Raw genomic sequence first — 14,772 nt, 5'->3', positions numbered from 1 at the left:
TCAACCTGGGCCAGGGTAGGGACGCAGGCACCCCTGATTCCCAGGGCAGCTGAGAGACTCTGGAGGACTCTGAGTCGGTGACCAGGCCTGGGACCTGCAAGGCCACATACCACAATGCCACTTTCCATCGGCTCTTCCCTGCCACTCAGAAAACTCTCCTACATGGCTTGATCCTTCAGGCTTGTAGGACCCTGACGTGGACACTGAGAAATGTCACACTTCCCTAGTCTCCTCCATGCACATACTCCAGAAGAGAGTTGTTCCCCCTCAGACCAAGCAACTGGCCCAATGCCAGGTCCCAGGTGAGTGGGTGGCTCTGCTAACGTGTCCAGAGTCTGGACTCTCTTAGGCCCCTGCGCTATGCCTGGGGCCCCCAGACCTAGCTTTGGATCATCACTGGCATCTAGGCACCCTCTGAGGGAGCAGACACCCTGTGTGGGAGGAGAGGACAGACAAGGGCAGTTCTCCCGGTCAGTCATTCCCCTGCGAGGGAACAGTGCCAAGGGACAAAGGGGCTGCGACAGAAACCTACATGAACCTCTGGCCCTGGGGGGGGGGCGGGGGGAGGGGCTAGCGTGAACTCTGCAGAGGGAAGACTGTCGGGGGATGGCACCTTCCCTCCCTAGTTTCTCCCTTCCTGCCCAGAAAACTTTTGAACGAAAGAGCATGGCTGAGTTCTGGTGCCAACCAGCTCAGGGCCGTGACCGGGGCGACCGAGAAACAGAAGCTCAGGAGAGAACAGTGGCTTTAAAAAACCAGCCATACCGAGAGGAGAAAGGGGTCAATACGCTTGTGATGACCCTGGCAACCTGGTAGGACGGAGCTAAAGCTGCCAGGATGGTCAGTAAAGGTATTCAGAAGCCACAACTGACATGGGGGTGACTTGCGCACTGAAGTGACTTCCGAAGGAGGCAGAGAGGGGTTTCAGAGGGACAAGTGAACAGGCGTCATCTTTCCGATAGAGCAGTGCTGAAGAGAGTACCATCGAGACTGAGGGGAGTGGGATCCCAGCTTCCAGATTCCGGACGGAGAACCGAGAGCCGGGGATGGTACGGGACTCTGAGAGTCCTGCGTTCCCCCCTCAGAGGGACGTTTCCACCATGGAGATGTTGGGAAGCAGTGAGGACCAGCTCAGGAGGAGAGAGGGCCCAGCCAGCCCCTTGTTTTTGCCGTATAGCTTAGGTCTTGAGCCTCAGCTGCCCCCAGCCCCTAGCAGGCCGGCCCCAGTGGTACCTCCCTGGGTGGGAGCCATCACACACGGAGTGTAGGCACATGACAAGGATCTGGGGACATGGCCCGGCGTGACCTGCTTTGTCTGCAACGGGGAGGGTTGGGACAGGGTCAGCATTCTTCATGCCTCCCTCACGCATCTCAAATCTTTTTTATTTTTAATCTAGTCGAGGTCCATTTTAGCTTTCATTTAAAGGTGACTTGCACAGCTAATGCAAATCCCTGGACCGGATGATGCCAAGGGTCCTTCTGTCTCCGATGTGTGCCATCTGACCTCTGCTGCCCCCACCCCAGCCCCCCCACACACATCCTGGAAGTAAGAGCTGGCCAGCTAAGCTCCTTCAAGGTCATCTCCCTCTACCCTGGAGCTGGCGAGCCCTCTCCCAATAGCCACGGTCACCAACTGCCATCAACCCATCTCTGAGTGTTGGGACCGGGCCCCCACACTGGCACCACTGAGTCATTGTTATAAGGGGAGCACACCCCCTTTTCCCGCAGGGCTTTCGAGATACCTCAGAGAGACAGACGCTGGTTGTGGAGGCTCCTGGGAGCACCGCAGAACGCCATTGGCCCAGTCCAGGGCCAAGTTTAACCTGCCCTCCCAGCTGCAACTGACACCCTGATCATGAGCCCCCGCGGGTCCCCAGTGACTGAGCAAGGAGGTCTCCACTCCTCTTCGGCTGTAAACATGAGGGGTTTGGATTAGCCATGTTTCCCAGAATGCAATTGGAGGATACCCCACAGGAAGAGGGTTCTCTGGACAACTAACCCTGAGAAATGCTGCTCCCGTGCCAATCCTCCGGGGCTCCCAGCTGCCCGCAGCGTATCGGAGGCTGAGAAGGGGCTGCTGTGCGGACAGCAGAGGGCGGGGCAGCGGCGAGCACTGCTTCATGGTGGCTGCCATGCCAGGGTTCCGTCCCAGACGCTTTATCTGAAACTCTTTGCGGAAAGCACTATCATTTAACCCCGCCTTATAGAAGAGGAAACTGAGGCACCGGTTTTTCAGATATTAAGTGGCAGAGCTAAGATTTAGACCCAGGTAGTCTGGCTCCAAGAGGGAACTCCTAACCACACCCCACAGCCCTGAGGCTCATGGGTGGCCAGATTGTGAAGTGGGGCAGATGTGGCCAGCACACTGCCCCCTGGGGTCAGCTCTCCTTTCCCCAAACTGGAGGGACCAGGCTTCAGGGGAAGAGTCAGACTCTTACAGCTCTCCAAACTCGGACCTCCTCTGACCTTATCCTACTGGTCAGGCTCCGGGGCAGCCCGCGCGGGAGACAGGCGTGGGGATGACTGGCCATCGCAGTGCCTCTCACACAGGGTCCGAGCGGGTGACTGCTGCGTCCTCTGGCACGCCGTGGGGCTCTCAGGAGGGCTGCACAGAGATGGAGGACAGACTGATGCCCCGGACAGGGGTGGGGGTACAAATACACAGACGGAAAGGGAAGTCCCACCTTCGGGACTCCCACCAGTAGGCCCCAGAGCTGCAGGTCTCTGTGGTAGGCAGGCTGGGCTGAAGCCAGGGTCAGGGGGTCACGTGAGTGGTGTGGGGGACACATTGGAGAAGGACAGTGAGCATGTGCGGGGTCAGTCTGGGTCCTCAGTGAGCAGCATGGCCTCCCACCTCCCCTAGATCCAGCCTCTGAGTCCAGAAGCCTGTCCCCCCAGGTGGGCGGGGAGACTTCCGGGCCCTGCCTTGGTCTTTCTCCTCACCCAAGATAAGCTGGACTCGGGGTGTGCCTGCTTCCTCCATGAGGACTCCTCTCTCCCTGGGCGGGGGCACTGCCATCCCCAGCTTGTGGGTCAATGCACACAGTCAAAGGGGTTCTGACATGCCCCAGCCGGGTGTGACAGCCCTCGGGCACGTCGCCTCCCCCTTCTCTTTACAAAGCTTATCTCAGCTGGGTCGCCTTCGCAATGGTGGTTCTGTCTGTCTGTCTGCCTGTCTGTGTGTGTGTGTGTGTGTATGTGTGTGATATGTCTCTGTCTCTCTCTTTCTCTCTCTCTCTCGTCTCGTCTAATGGACCTGTCTCACAGTGAGGCAAGCATCTAATTAGTCTCAGAGGTCCTCTTGTTCACAGTTTCTAAAGCTGCAGTCCAGGATGTTAATAAGTGTTTCATGACAAGTGTCCCAGGTTCAAACCTGACCTTTGGGAGGTTCTGGGCCAAGAGGAGAGAGCCGCACAGAGGTGGCGCACGCGGGCTCTGCGGACAGATGTCCGAACAGCACAGGGCTCCTCCCTTCCCTCCTCTACCCCTTACTGCTCTTGACCTTGTAAAGTGCAAATGCAGATCACAGTACCCTCCCTCGTAGGTTTGCTGTGTGCACTGACTAAGATGCGTGGGGAGTCACTTAGCACGTGGCACTCAATGTTGGCTCTAATCATCCTTCCGATTTGGGGCCAAGGGAAGCCTCTAGAGTCCCCGGGAAAATGACAGTGCCATCGGCAGATCCACAGCCTTTATGGTCTGGCCCAAAGACTGAGGCAAGGTGGGAACTTGAGGCAGGTGAGAGAGAAGTGTGACCGCACCACCAGGCTGAGGGGAGACTCAGTGGAAGATCCTCCACCATCCCATTTTACAGATGAGAAAACTGAGACGGAAGAGCCAACCCTGGGGCCCTAGGCTCTTAACCCCAAGCCCAGCGATGTCAGTTCTTCAGCAAGCCGATTTGTAGTTTAGCAGAAATCGCCAGGGGGCGCTGGGGAGCAGAGATCCGAGAAGGAGGCAGGAGGGATTCGGAACACCCCTCTGCCACTGACTCGGCTCAGCGTTGACCAGTCCTAGGAGGGCCCTGGCTTCTTCGGGTCTTCTGCATTCTACCTCTCCCCTTCTCCCTCCCCCTGGAAAGCCGTTGCCGGCAGGCCTCTACCAAGCCTCTGTTTACAAAATTATAAGCTTCCTTTGTCCCCAGCCTCCTCTGGTTACAATAATACTTCTCGGCTCTTGGAGCTGGGGGGGGCTGGGGAGGGGGGCATGGAAAATGTGACTTCACTCCTCAAGGATTTTCTGCCTTAACAAAATGGCATTGGAGAAAGAAATCGGAAAAATAAGAAAGAATCTTTCTGTCCACCCTGGGCAGAAAGGGCACCAGCGCTCACGACTCCCAGCCCAGAGTCAGGACCAGGGGCCCCTGAGGGTCCCGCAGAGACAGGCACACGAGACCCGCACTCTCCCCACACACTAGGTGGGTTCTCAGGGGAGTGGGGAGGGAAAGGGTAACTGAAGAGAGGCATCCAAGACAGAGAAAAAAACTCAGCCTGTCTTGCTGTTCCCTGACTACACTAACTGTTTCAGTGTTTAGTTACTCGCTTGGTCAATCAGTCACTTACTCCGAGTTCTTTAAGAGAGGCTCTGGAATCTGGCCACCGGGGTGACCACCCTGGGTCAGCCACTTGACTGCTTCTTACTTTGGGTAATGGACCACCTCTCCAAACCTCAGTTTTCTCATCTGGAAAGTGGGAACCATACAGTGCCCACCTCCCAGGGCTGCCGCGAGGAGTAATGAGGCAGTCTTCACAAAGAGCTTTGAAGCATGTCCAGCAGACGGTAAGCACTTGATCAAGGGTGACTGTCATTGTTGTCATTCATTCCAGCAAACCTTTGCCCAGAAGACCAATGATCTCAGGGTGCCTGCAGTCGGGAGACCAAGGCCTGGGCTCTCCTTGCCACGCCCCTCGCGTTAGGCCCTGAGCACTGGCAGGACTGTGAGTGGCTCACGGCAGGGGGGAGGGGCTCAGTGAGTGAGCCTTTGCCGTCGTCAGGGCCCCGTGGGCGAGCAACTCAAAACGGTCTCCACAATTTCAGGTGTGCGCGAAATGTCATTTCGAAAACTGTCTTTGAATCGAGTTAAATCTGTCTTTGAGCCCCCGTCCCACCTGGAGACATTCATGAGTCGCCCATCCAATCTCCCTCTCCCCAGGATCATGGGAACAGGAGCACACGTGGTTACTGGCCATGTGTCCCCACTGGTTACTTCTGTGACCCCTAGTCCAAGGCCACACGGTCCCCAGGATGCCAGGGGCGCTGTGGCTTCTGGCCCATCGAGCGCCACAGACACCCTGTCCCCAGACACAGGAGGGTCCAGCCGGAGGGCCTGCTGCCGTGGGCGCAGTCAGAGGAAAGGGCCTTCGGGGCGCGTCCCCAGAGGGCTTGCCTCTCAGAGAACTCGAGCTTCCAGGAGAGAGGCCGGGCAGACTGGTGTCTGTAAACCGTCCCTGCTCTCCACCCTGCAGCCCCGGCCTCCAGAGGCAGAGGTGCCCACAGGAGCGAGCACACTGCCCACGTGGGGACTGAGAGAAGTACACACGCGGGGACTGAGAGAAGTACAGAGGGAAGGGGGAAGGGGGGAGGACGCGGAAAACAAAAACGAATCCCCCTTTTTGACAGAGGTGGGGGACAAGGCCCCACCTCCAAAGACATCTTCCCGGGGACATGACATCCCCACCCCTCCCATCCCCCACCCTAGGATAGGAGCGGAGAAGCTGCAAGTCACATGGTGACATTTCAGAGGTGACAGGTGAGCCGGTCAGTCCTCGCCCAGAGCCTTCCCCGCTGCCTACACTCTCACTGTCCCCTACGCACAGATGTCCGGGAAAGGGACCAGCTGACGGATCACTGTGACCTTGTGGAGGTCAGAGTGACCGGCAGAGTAAGCTTTGATAGGGACGCAGTTCTGGTTCAGGAAAGGAACCGGGAGTATTTTTAGGACCTGCTGTGGACTGAGCGGTTTCACAAACATCCTCCCTGCTCATCGCAATAAAATGAGCACGGTGACTCCCTGTTCATGAGGAGGAAAAAGGTCTTACGGGGAGAAGGGTCAAGGTCACAGGGATGTAGATGACAAAACAGACCAGAACACCCAACCGGTGTTTAATAACAATAGTGACACCATGACTTACAGCCCTATACCTGTTCCCATTTTACAGACGAGACCGAGGCACAGCAATGAAATGACCAGCGAGGATCAGGAAGGTTGGCCCCGAGGTCTGAGCTCTCAGCCCTTCATTTTTCTCCCCACAGGGAGGGGTCCTGGGTTGAAAAGTCCCAACAGTTCTGAGAATTAGTGGTCGGACCAGATTCCCGCGAATGAGTTGAGAGCCACCCTCCCAGAGCCACCGGTGCCTTTGCATAGGACTTATAAACTCAGGTTATTTTCAAATAATATTTTTATTGAAATGAAAATGCAGATGAAAAAAACAATTAAAGAAGTGCTTTGAGGAACAGAAAAAACAAAACCCTCCATTCCTTGTTCTGCCCTTCCCACCCAGATCCCCGCCCCAACTCAATGGCCTGGAATCCTTCATTCCTTCACATAAGCAGAGGGATTTCTGGGGGAAAAAAATGACCCAGTGGTGCTGAGCAACAAAGAAACACAGCTGTCAGAATGGAAAGACCCCATCATAGGACAGATAGGAAAACTGAGGCCAGGTGGCAGGGCAGCCTGCCCAGGGTCAGGCACTGAGGACACACCTGGGAACACACCAGTGTGCACACACGCAGGCCACGCACGCCCTGGCTCTGGCATGCACAACCCACACGTGCTCTCCTGCACGTACACATTACATCACCCTCGCCCTGAGCCCACCCCTCACCTTCCCCGGATAGCTGGGTCCGTTCACATGTGGGTAAAGACTGCCCCCTGCTGGGGGCATCAGAGCCATGTCAAGATCTCCCGAGGTCTGGTATTCTGAGCTCTTATTTAAGGTGACCAATCATCTCCTTTAGGGAGGACAGTCCTTTTATAAGTTCCGTCCTCCCTCCAGAAGTGTCCTCTTACATGTCCCCTTTTTTGATATTGGAAGACTAATCTGTAAATGTCCGTATTCGATCGATGCAGAGTCGATCCATTGCGTGTGATGTGACGTATTTGTATCTAAATGAGAGCTTTTTTCTTACAATTATTATTAAAAATGAATAGGCATGTTTATTACAATATAAAATATTACAAATGTTTTAATTATGCATTTATCATATTATAGTGTATTATTGTTGCAATGAATAAAATATTTCTTTTTTTTTACGATATTGTTTTCTTCCATTTATTTTTGTCCTCTTTTTCATTGCAAGAAAGTTGGCCACCTTATCTTATTAGGCCCTCCTAACATAAATCCAGGCCCTGGGGCCAGGCTACTCTGGGAGCTGGACTTCCATCAGTGTGGGTCAGGGAGTGGTAGGACTAGGGGGAAAATTAAACAGAGACATGGTGTCGCGGGTCAGGTTCCCCCGGAGGCTGACTCCAGGGTGGAGAAGAGCAAACAGGAAGTTACTGGGGATCATTCTAGGGACCCACACCTGTGTGGGACAAGGGCTGGGCTTTGGCACAATCATCCGAAGTCCTCTAACTAACCAGCTGACTTTGCAGGAGCACTAAAACTGGGATAGCTCTTCGGGGGGCTACCAGATTAAGCAAATAAAATCCATATAGGATGGCCAGTTAAATTGGAATTTTAGATAAACAGTGAGTAATGTTTTAGTGTAAGTAGGTCCCATGCAAGATGCGGTGGGTGTCTGGACCCAAGGGATGAGAGCGGGGTGGCAGCAGGGAAAGAGATTGGTCACAGAGAGAGAGAGGGAGCAAATAAGGACTATACTAAGGACAATGGGAGCCCAGTCTCTCACTATCAGAGAGGGGAGTAGGAAATATACCAAGAGAGAAAACAAGAACAAAGCTTGTGGAATCAGAGACATTGATGTGAACTCAGCTTTCAATATACAGAGATATACAAAGGGTCCTCAAGTTATGACACAGCTTTGTTCCTACAACAGTGATGTCATCTGAATTTTGGTGTGAGTTGAAACACACCCTAGCCTAAGTCACTTACCTATCCTAACACAGCTGTAAAAGCATTATCTAGAACATAAAAACACAACTAAGCCACAAAAAAAGGAAAAGGACATAAATATACTGTTGGGCAGATAAAATATATTATGCTCACTTTGTTAAAGATGGAGCTGCTCACATGGAGGTCGTCGCCCAGGTGATATTAATGTGTGTTGGGGGCGGGCTGTGGGCAGGCAGAATCCTGTAGCCTGGGGCTTGGTTTTGGGATTAAGCCTTTCCCACCCTTTTTGATGTGGGGTGGTGCAATCCCATCATGCCTCAGAGAAGTGACTTTGTATTAGAGACTTCTCTATTTTGTATATTGGATTAAAGGTTATGAAGCTACACTATAAAATGGGGCAGAACGAAAGCTTACTCTCTCGGTTCCTGAGATTAGCATTAGAGAGCAGAGAGGAGAGCAGAGAAAGGCCACGTGGAAGAGGCCAGGAGAAGCAGCCAAGATGGCGGAGTGTTGAGTGAGAAGCCAGTTTGTGCAGAGTTTGTGCAGGGAGAAGGAAGGAGATGGGGAACAGAGGTGAATAAGTCTGGTGAGCTAGAAACCTTTGATTCGAGGAAACTCGGATAAGTCAGTAGCTTTGTGAGCACTGAATGTGAGTGGGTTTTGGAGCCCAGTGTGTGTTTTTACTTGCCCACCGGGTGCAAGCTAGAATTAAAGAAGATGGCCTATCAGTTTTTGGCTCCGTTATTTCTTTACCGACTGTCTGAATCCAATGTAAACCTGCATGGGCCAGGCTGCTGTGATGGTGGCCCTGGCTACTGGCTTTACATTTGGCGTAGTCTGTGGCAGGATTCGATACAGGTCGATATGGAGTCACCACCACCTTTGAGTGGTGGAGTAGAGGACTGGCTGCTGTTATGGTTCCCCATGACTGTCCTTTTGGGGACTGTAGGCTGGCTGACTTTTACAGCCATGCATGAGGAAACCGAGAGCTCTGTGGAAGAGGCTGCCCGGGACCTGCAAACCGAGCAGTGGAAGGAGCTGGAGCAAACTCAGGAGAAACAGATGCTGACCCTGGAGCTGGAGGAAGCGCGGAGAAGGAGGCTGACCAGGTTTGCGAGATTCACCTGGAAATGTAGCAGCTGCTGGAGGAGGATTCACAGGTTCGAGAGTTGCAGATTGCCCTGGACGTTGTGGAGAGCCAGCAGTGGCGGGAGGCCGGGGCCAGGGCTGAAGCTGAGGCTGAGGCTGAGGCCGGGTCTGGAGCTGCAAGGTCTGCGGAGCAGAAGGCCGCGGCAGCCCGGGGCTCAAGACCGGCAACGGGAGCTGGTGTTTTCAGTTCCTCTTTGGAGGATGAGGAGAATTGGGCTGGAGTTGCAATCTGCAGTCTCCAGAAGATGAGAGCCCAGCTGGAAGGAGCATCTACTACGGCCCTGGTAGGTCTGCGATTTTGGGACACAGGGCTGGACACACTCTCCGGAGCAGAGATGGAAATGCTGACTGCCATTGCCACGTGCTCCTCTTTGGGACAGTGTAAGACCTGCCAGGACGGCAGGAATGAGGGGGGTGGCTGACGCCCCATGTGTGTGGACTGATTTCCTGGACTACGACCGGAGTGGGCACTGGCTCCTTTGTTGGATGGACTTACGGATTACGGATTTTGGACAATGTGAAATACCCTGATGGGGGTAGGGGGTGGCTTTGCTGAAAGCACTCCCCTGCCCTGGGAAGGTATTCCCATGGCTAGAGAAAAGGCCGAGGACATTTTGCGCTTTTGGCAAAGTGCTCAGAGAGATTGGTGAAATGTACCTTTGTAATTGTTGAAATTGTATGATTTGCCATGTTGTTGTAATTTGTGTAATGTGCCTAATTTCCTTGCACAGGGATGCCGGTGAAGTAGATTGTGGGTAGTAAAGTGAGCATAGGGGTGGGTTGTTGGGCAGATAAAATATATTATGCTCACTTTGTTAAAGATGGCACTGCCCACGTGGAGGCCGTAGCCCAGGTGTTATTAATGTGTGTTGGGGGTGGGCTGTGGGCAGGCAGAATCCTTGTAGCCTGGGGCTTGGTTTGGGGATTAAGCCTTTCCCACCCTTTTTGATGTGGGACGGTACAATCCAATCATGCCTCAGAGAAGTGACTTTGTATTAGAGACTTCTCTATTTTGTATATTGGATTAAAGGTTATGAAGCTACACTATAAAAGGGGGGCAGAACGGGAGCTTACTCTCTCAGTTCCTGAGATTAGCATTAGAGAGCAGAGAGGAGAGCAGAGAAAGGCCACATGGAGGAGGCCAGGAGAAGCAGCCAAGATGGCGGAGTGTTGAGTGAGAAGCCAGTTTGTGCAGAGTTTGTGCAGGGAGAAGGAAGGAGATGGGAACAGAGGTGAATAAGTCTGGTGAGCTAGAAACCTTTGATTCGAGGAAACTCAGTTAAGTCAGTAGCTTTGTGAGCACTGAATGTGAGTGGGCTTTGGAGCCCAGAGTGTGTTTTTACTTGCCCGCTGGGTGCAAGCTAGAATTAAAGAAGATGGCCCATCAGTTTTTGGCTCCGTTGTTTCTTTCTTTCTTTCTTTTTTTTTTTCTTTTTTTTTTTTTGTATTTTTCTGAAGCTGGAAACAGGGAGAGACAGTCAGACAGACTCCCGCATGCGCCCAACCGGGATCCACCCGGCACGCCCACCAGGGGCGACGCTCTGCCCACCAGGGGGCGATGCTCTGCCCCTCCGGGGCGTCGCTCTGTTGCCACCAGAGCCACTCTAGCGCCTGGGGCAGAGGCCAAGGAGCCATCCCCAGCGCCCGGGCCATCTTTGCTCCAATGGAGCCTTGGCTGCGGGAGGGGAAGAGAGAGACAGAGAGGAAGGAGGGGGGGGTGGAGAAGCAAATGGGCGCTTCTCCTATGTGCCCTGGCCGGGAATCGAACCCCGGTCCTCTGCACGCCAGGCCGACGCTCTACCGCTGAGCCAACCGGCCAGGGCAGCTCCGTTGTTTCTTTACCGGCTGTCCAAATCCAATGCGAACCTGCATGGGCCAGGCTGCTTTGATGGTGATGGTGGCCGTGGCTTCTGGCTTTACATATACTGTACTGTACACTGTACTGTAGTAACAGAAAACATGACAAAAAATGAGTGTAAAAGAAAGTCCTTACCTTTATTCCTGTGGTTGGCTTGCACTGGAAGGGGCATTGCAAGGTGGGAGAGAGTGACCTATTGAGTGGAGGCCAGTCGCCAAACAAAGCAACACAGACAGAACACTTACGCATTTAACAGTCCGAAATGGCATAGGTAAGAGCACTGGGGGTGCCAACTCCCTCACTCATAGGCTGTGTGGCTGCGGCTTCTTCTGCGCGCACAACCAAACTAATTCATCCACATAGTCCATGAGTACGACGCTAACAGCAAAAGCCAAACCGCTCACATCTCAATTTTTTTAAGTTCTTATGGGAATGAGTGTCTTAAACTCAAAACATCGTATATCGAGACTGTCATAACCTAAGGACCCCCTGCAAAAATAAATATAGATGCAAATATGGGTCCATGTATTTGACTATAGATACCATGTTTGAATATACGTGTGTGAGTGTATAAATGTATACATAGGTACACATAGTTTTGTTTGTTTGTTTGTTTGAATATTGTGAAAAGACAAGTTGAGTCACTTTAAACGTTTTAAGAGTTTATTTGAGCACACAGCAATTCAAAGCGGGCAGCACCGAGCTGAAGTGGTCAGGAGCACCCCACCGGCAGGCACTGGAGAGAGGTTCTGTACAGCAGATGCAGACAGAAGCAAGGAAACTGTGATTGGCTACAGTTGCTTTACTTGGGAAAGCCCAGTGGGCTGTTTGTGATGGGTTGTTCTGAAGTTCTACTGTCTCAGACGAGTGCATTGACTCTGGCTTAGGTTTTGGTTTGCTTACGTAGTTTAATAAGGCATTAGAGCCCCCTTATTGTTTAGTGGCCTCTTTGTTTAATTCCTCTAACTGCACGTGTACAGATATACCCCTACCGCCCCTGAGAAGGCTTGGGAACAAGAACCCCCAGTAACAATGAGCACATACCACAGTTTCTCGATACCGTTCTGCATTAAAAGAAACCAGAGCTCCTTGCAGAAATGGCTGGTTCTAAGACCACAGCAGAAAAAGCAGTGTCTACCCCTGAGGGATAGATAGCTTTGACCATCCACCTGGAGTGTGAGTGTCTAACATTATGCTTTTGGTTCCTGGGGCATTCAATTCAAAGATCCACCTAAAATAATCAGCTGTGTGGTACAGCTACTAGCTGTTAAAATTAGTTGGCATACAGGCCCTGGCCGGTTGGCTCAGCGGTAGAGCGTCAGCCTGGCATGCGGGGGACCCGGGGTTCGATTCCTGGCCAGGGCACATAGGAGAAGCGCCCATTTGCTTCTCCACTCCCACCCCCTCCTTCCTCTCTGTCTCTCTCTTCCCCTCCCGCAGCCAAGGCTCCATTGGAGCAAAGATGGCCCGGGCGCTGGGGATGGCTCCTTGGCCTCTGCCCCAGGCGCTAGAGTGGCTCTGGTCGCGGCAGAGCGTCGCCCTGGAGGGGCAGAGCATCGCCCCCTGGTGGGCAGAGCATCGCCCCTGGTGGGCGTGCCGGGTGGATCCCGGCCGGGCGCATGCGGGAGTCTGTCTGACTATCTCTCCCCGTTTCCAGCTTCAGGGGAAAAAAAAAAAAAAATAGTTGGCATACAAGAACCAGAAAAACTCTAACCCATTCTCAAGGGAGAAGAACCAACTGGAGGTCAATCCTGAAAAAGACCAGATGTTGGCCCTGGCCGATTGGCTCAGTGGTAGAGCGTCGGCCTGGCGTGCGGGGGTCCCAGGTTCGATTCCCGGCCAGGGCACACAGGAGAAGTGCCCATCTGCTTCTCCACTTTTCCCCCTCTCTTTCCTCTCTGTCTCTCTCTTCCCCTCCTGCAGCCGAGGCTCCACTGGAGCAAGGTTTGCCTGGGTGCTGAGGATGGCTCTGTGGCCTCTGCCTCAGGTGCTGGAATGGCTCTGATTGCGGCAGAGCGACGCCCCAGATGGGCAGAGCATCGCCCCCTGGTGGGCATGCCGGATGGATCCCGGTCGGGCGCATGCGGGAGTCTGTCTGACTGCCTTCCCGTTTCCCACTTAAGCAAAATACAAAAAATTAAAAAAAAAAAAAAAAGACCAGATGTCAAAATGATCAGACAAGAACTTCAAAGCAGTTAGTATAACTTTGCTCAACTGGGTGTATGAAAATCTGCTCAAAATAGATTTTTTTTTTTTTTGCAGTGTTCAAGCAAAGCAAGCTGTTTATTAAGCAAAGCTGTGCACTTTGCACCAGACACAAGTGGACAACTCAGCTCATCTGAGCACCGCTACTGGTTGGGGTCTTAGAGATCATATACTTTATAACTGTAACTTCCAAGGTTGCCTTTCACTGATACATTGACTAACGTATAATATTTCAAGGCCATTTGGACAATTGGTGATTTTGTTCTGGCAGACCATGTGGCTGCTGATGCCCCCTCCTTCAGTGGGTGAAACAAAACCCCGTTTCCCCTCCCCTTTTCCTGTACCGATGCCTGTCTATCCTATCTAACAATAGCATGTCTTTGAAATATAAGGGTAATTTTTTTCTGCACTCCTCAGAGCCAGCATACAGCAGAGCAGAAGCCAACCACCCTCATTGTTTTTTTTGTTTTGTTTTGTTTTTTTGTTGTTGTTGTTTTTTTATAAATTTTTATTTTAATGGGGTGACATTAATAAATCAGGGTACATATATTCAAAGAAAATATTTCCAGGTTATCTTGTCATTTAATTCTGTTGCATACCCATCACCCAAAGAGAGATCGTCCTCCGTCACCCTCTATCCAGTTTTCTTTGTACCCCTCTCCCTCCCCCTCCCCCTCTCCCTCCTTCCCTCCCCCCACCCCGATAACCACCACACTCCTGTCCATGTCTCTTAGTCTCGTTTTTATGTCCCACCAATGTATGGGATCCTGCAGTTCTTGTTTTTTTTCTGATTCACTTATTTCACTCCACATAATGTTATCAAGATTCTATCATTCTGCTATAAGTAATCCGATGTCATCATTTCTCCTAGCTGAATAGTATACCATGGTGTATATGTGCCCCATCTTCTTTATCCAGTCTTCTAATTTTTTTACAGTTATTAAAAGCCTTTAAGCAAACTCCTGGCCAATACAGCAAGAATCCATAAAAGAGTAGTGTCCTTAACATGTTCACCAAGTCCAAGTTGGCCCCATCACCATGCCAAATCCCTGAAAAATGCAACCCAACCACAGTTCAGTCTGTTAGGAGCTGTCACAGGGTGCAGGAGTCCAGAAAAAGTCCACATCCAGGAAAAGTCCGCATGGCACTGAAGTTGTCACCATTCTATACTTTACAGCTCATGTCCAAGTCCCAATGACCGCTGCTTCTAGCTGGTAATGATTCAGGTAGACTGGAAAAGCCATCTGCAGCATGCGTGGATATGGAGCTTCTGTTCTCCTCTGCCTGCAGAGATGAGACCAGGTTGCTTTTCCCTGGAGCTCTGTGACTGTGGCTTGGTAAAGAGAACCTTGGGATACACTAAGCTGGGTGGCAAAGGTAGATTCATAATAGAAATTGGCAAAAGGGGGAAAGAGAGCTCTAAATTAGGAGTAGGTCCCAGCCTGAAATATGAGTGGGGCATTGAGGTAGGAGGGATAAAGGAAACACTATATATTAAGCAAAGCAGCATAAAATAGGACTATCAACACCCACAACAGAGATCTT

This window comes from Saccopteryx bilineata, chromosome 5 (assembly GCF_036850765.1).
Source record: "Saccopteryx bilineata isolate mSacBil1 chromosome 5, mSacBil1_pri_phased_curated, whole genome shotgun sequence".
Lineage (NCBI taxonomy): Eukaryota > Metazoa > Chordata > Mammalia > Chiroptera > Emballonuridae > Saccopteryx > Saccopteryx bilineata.
This window is presented reverse-complemented; position numbering follows the sequence as displayed.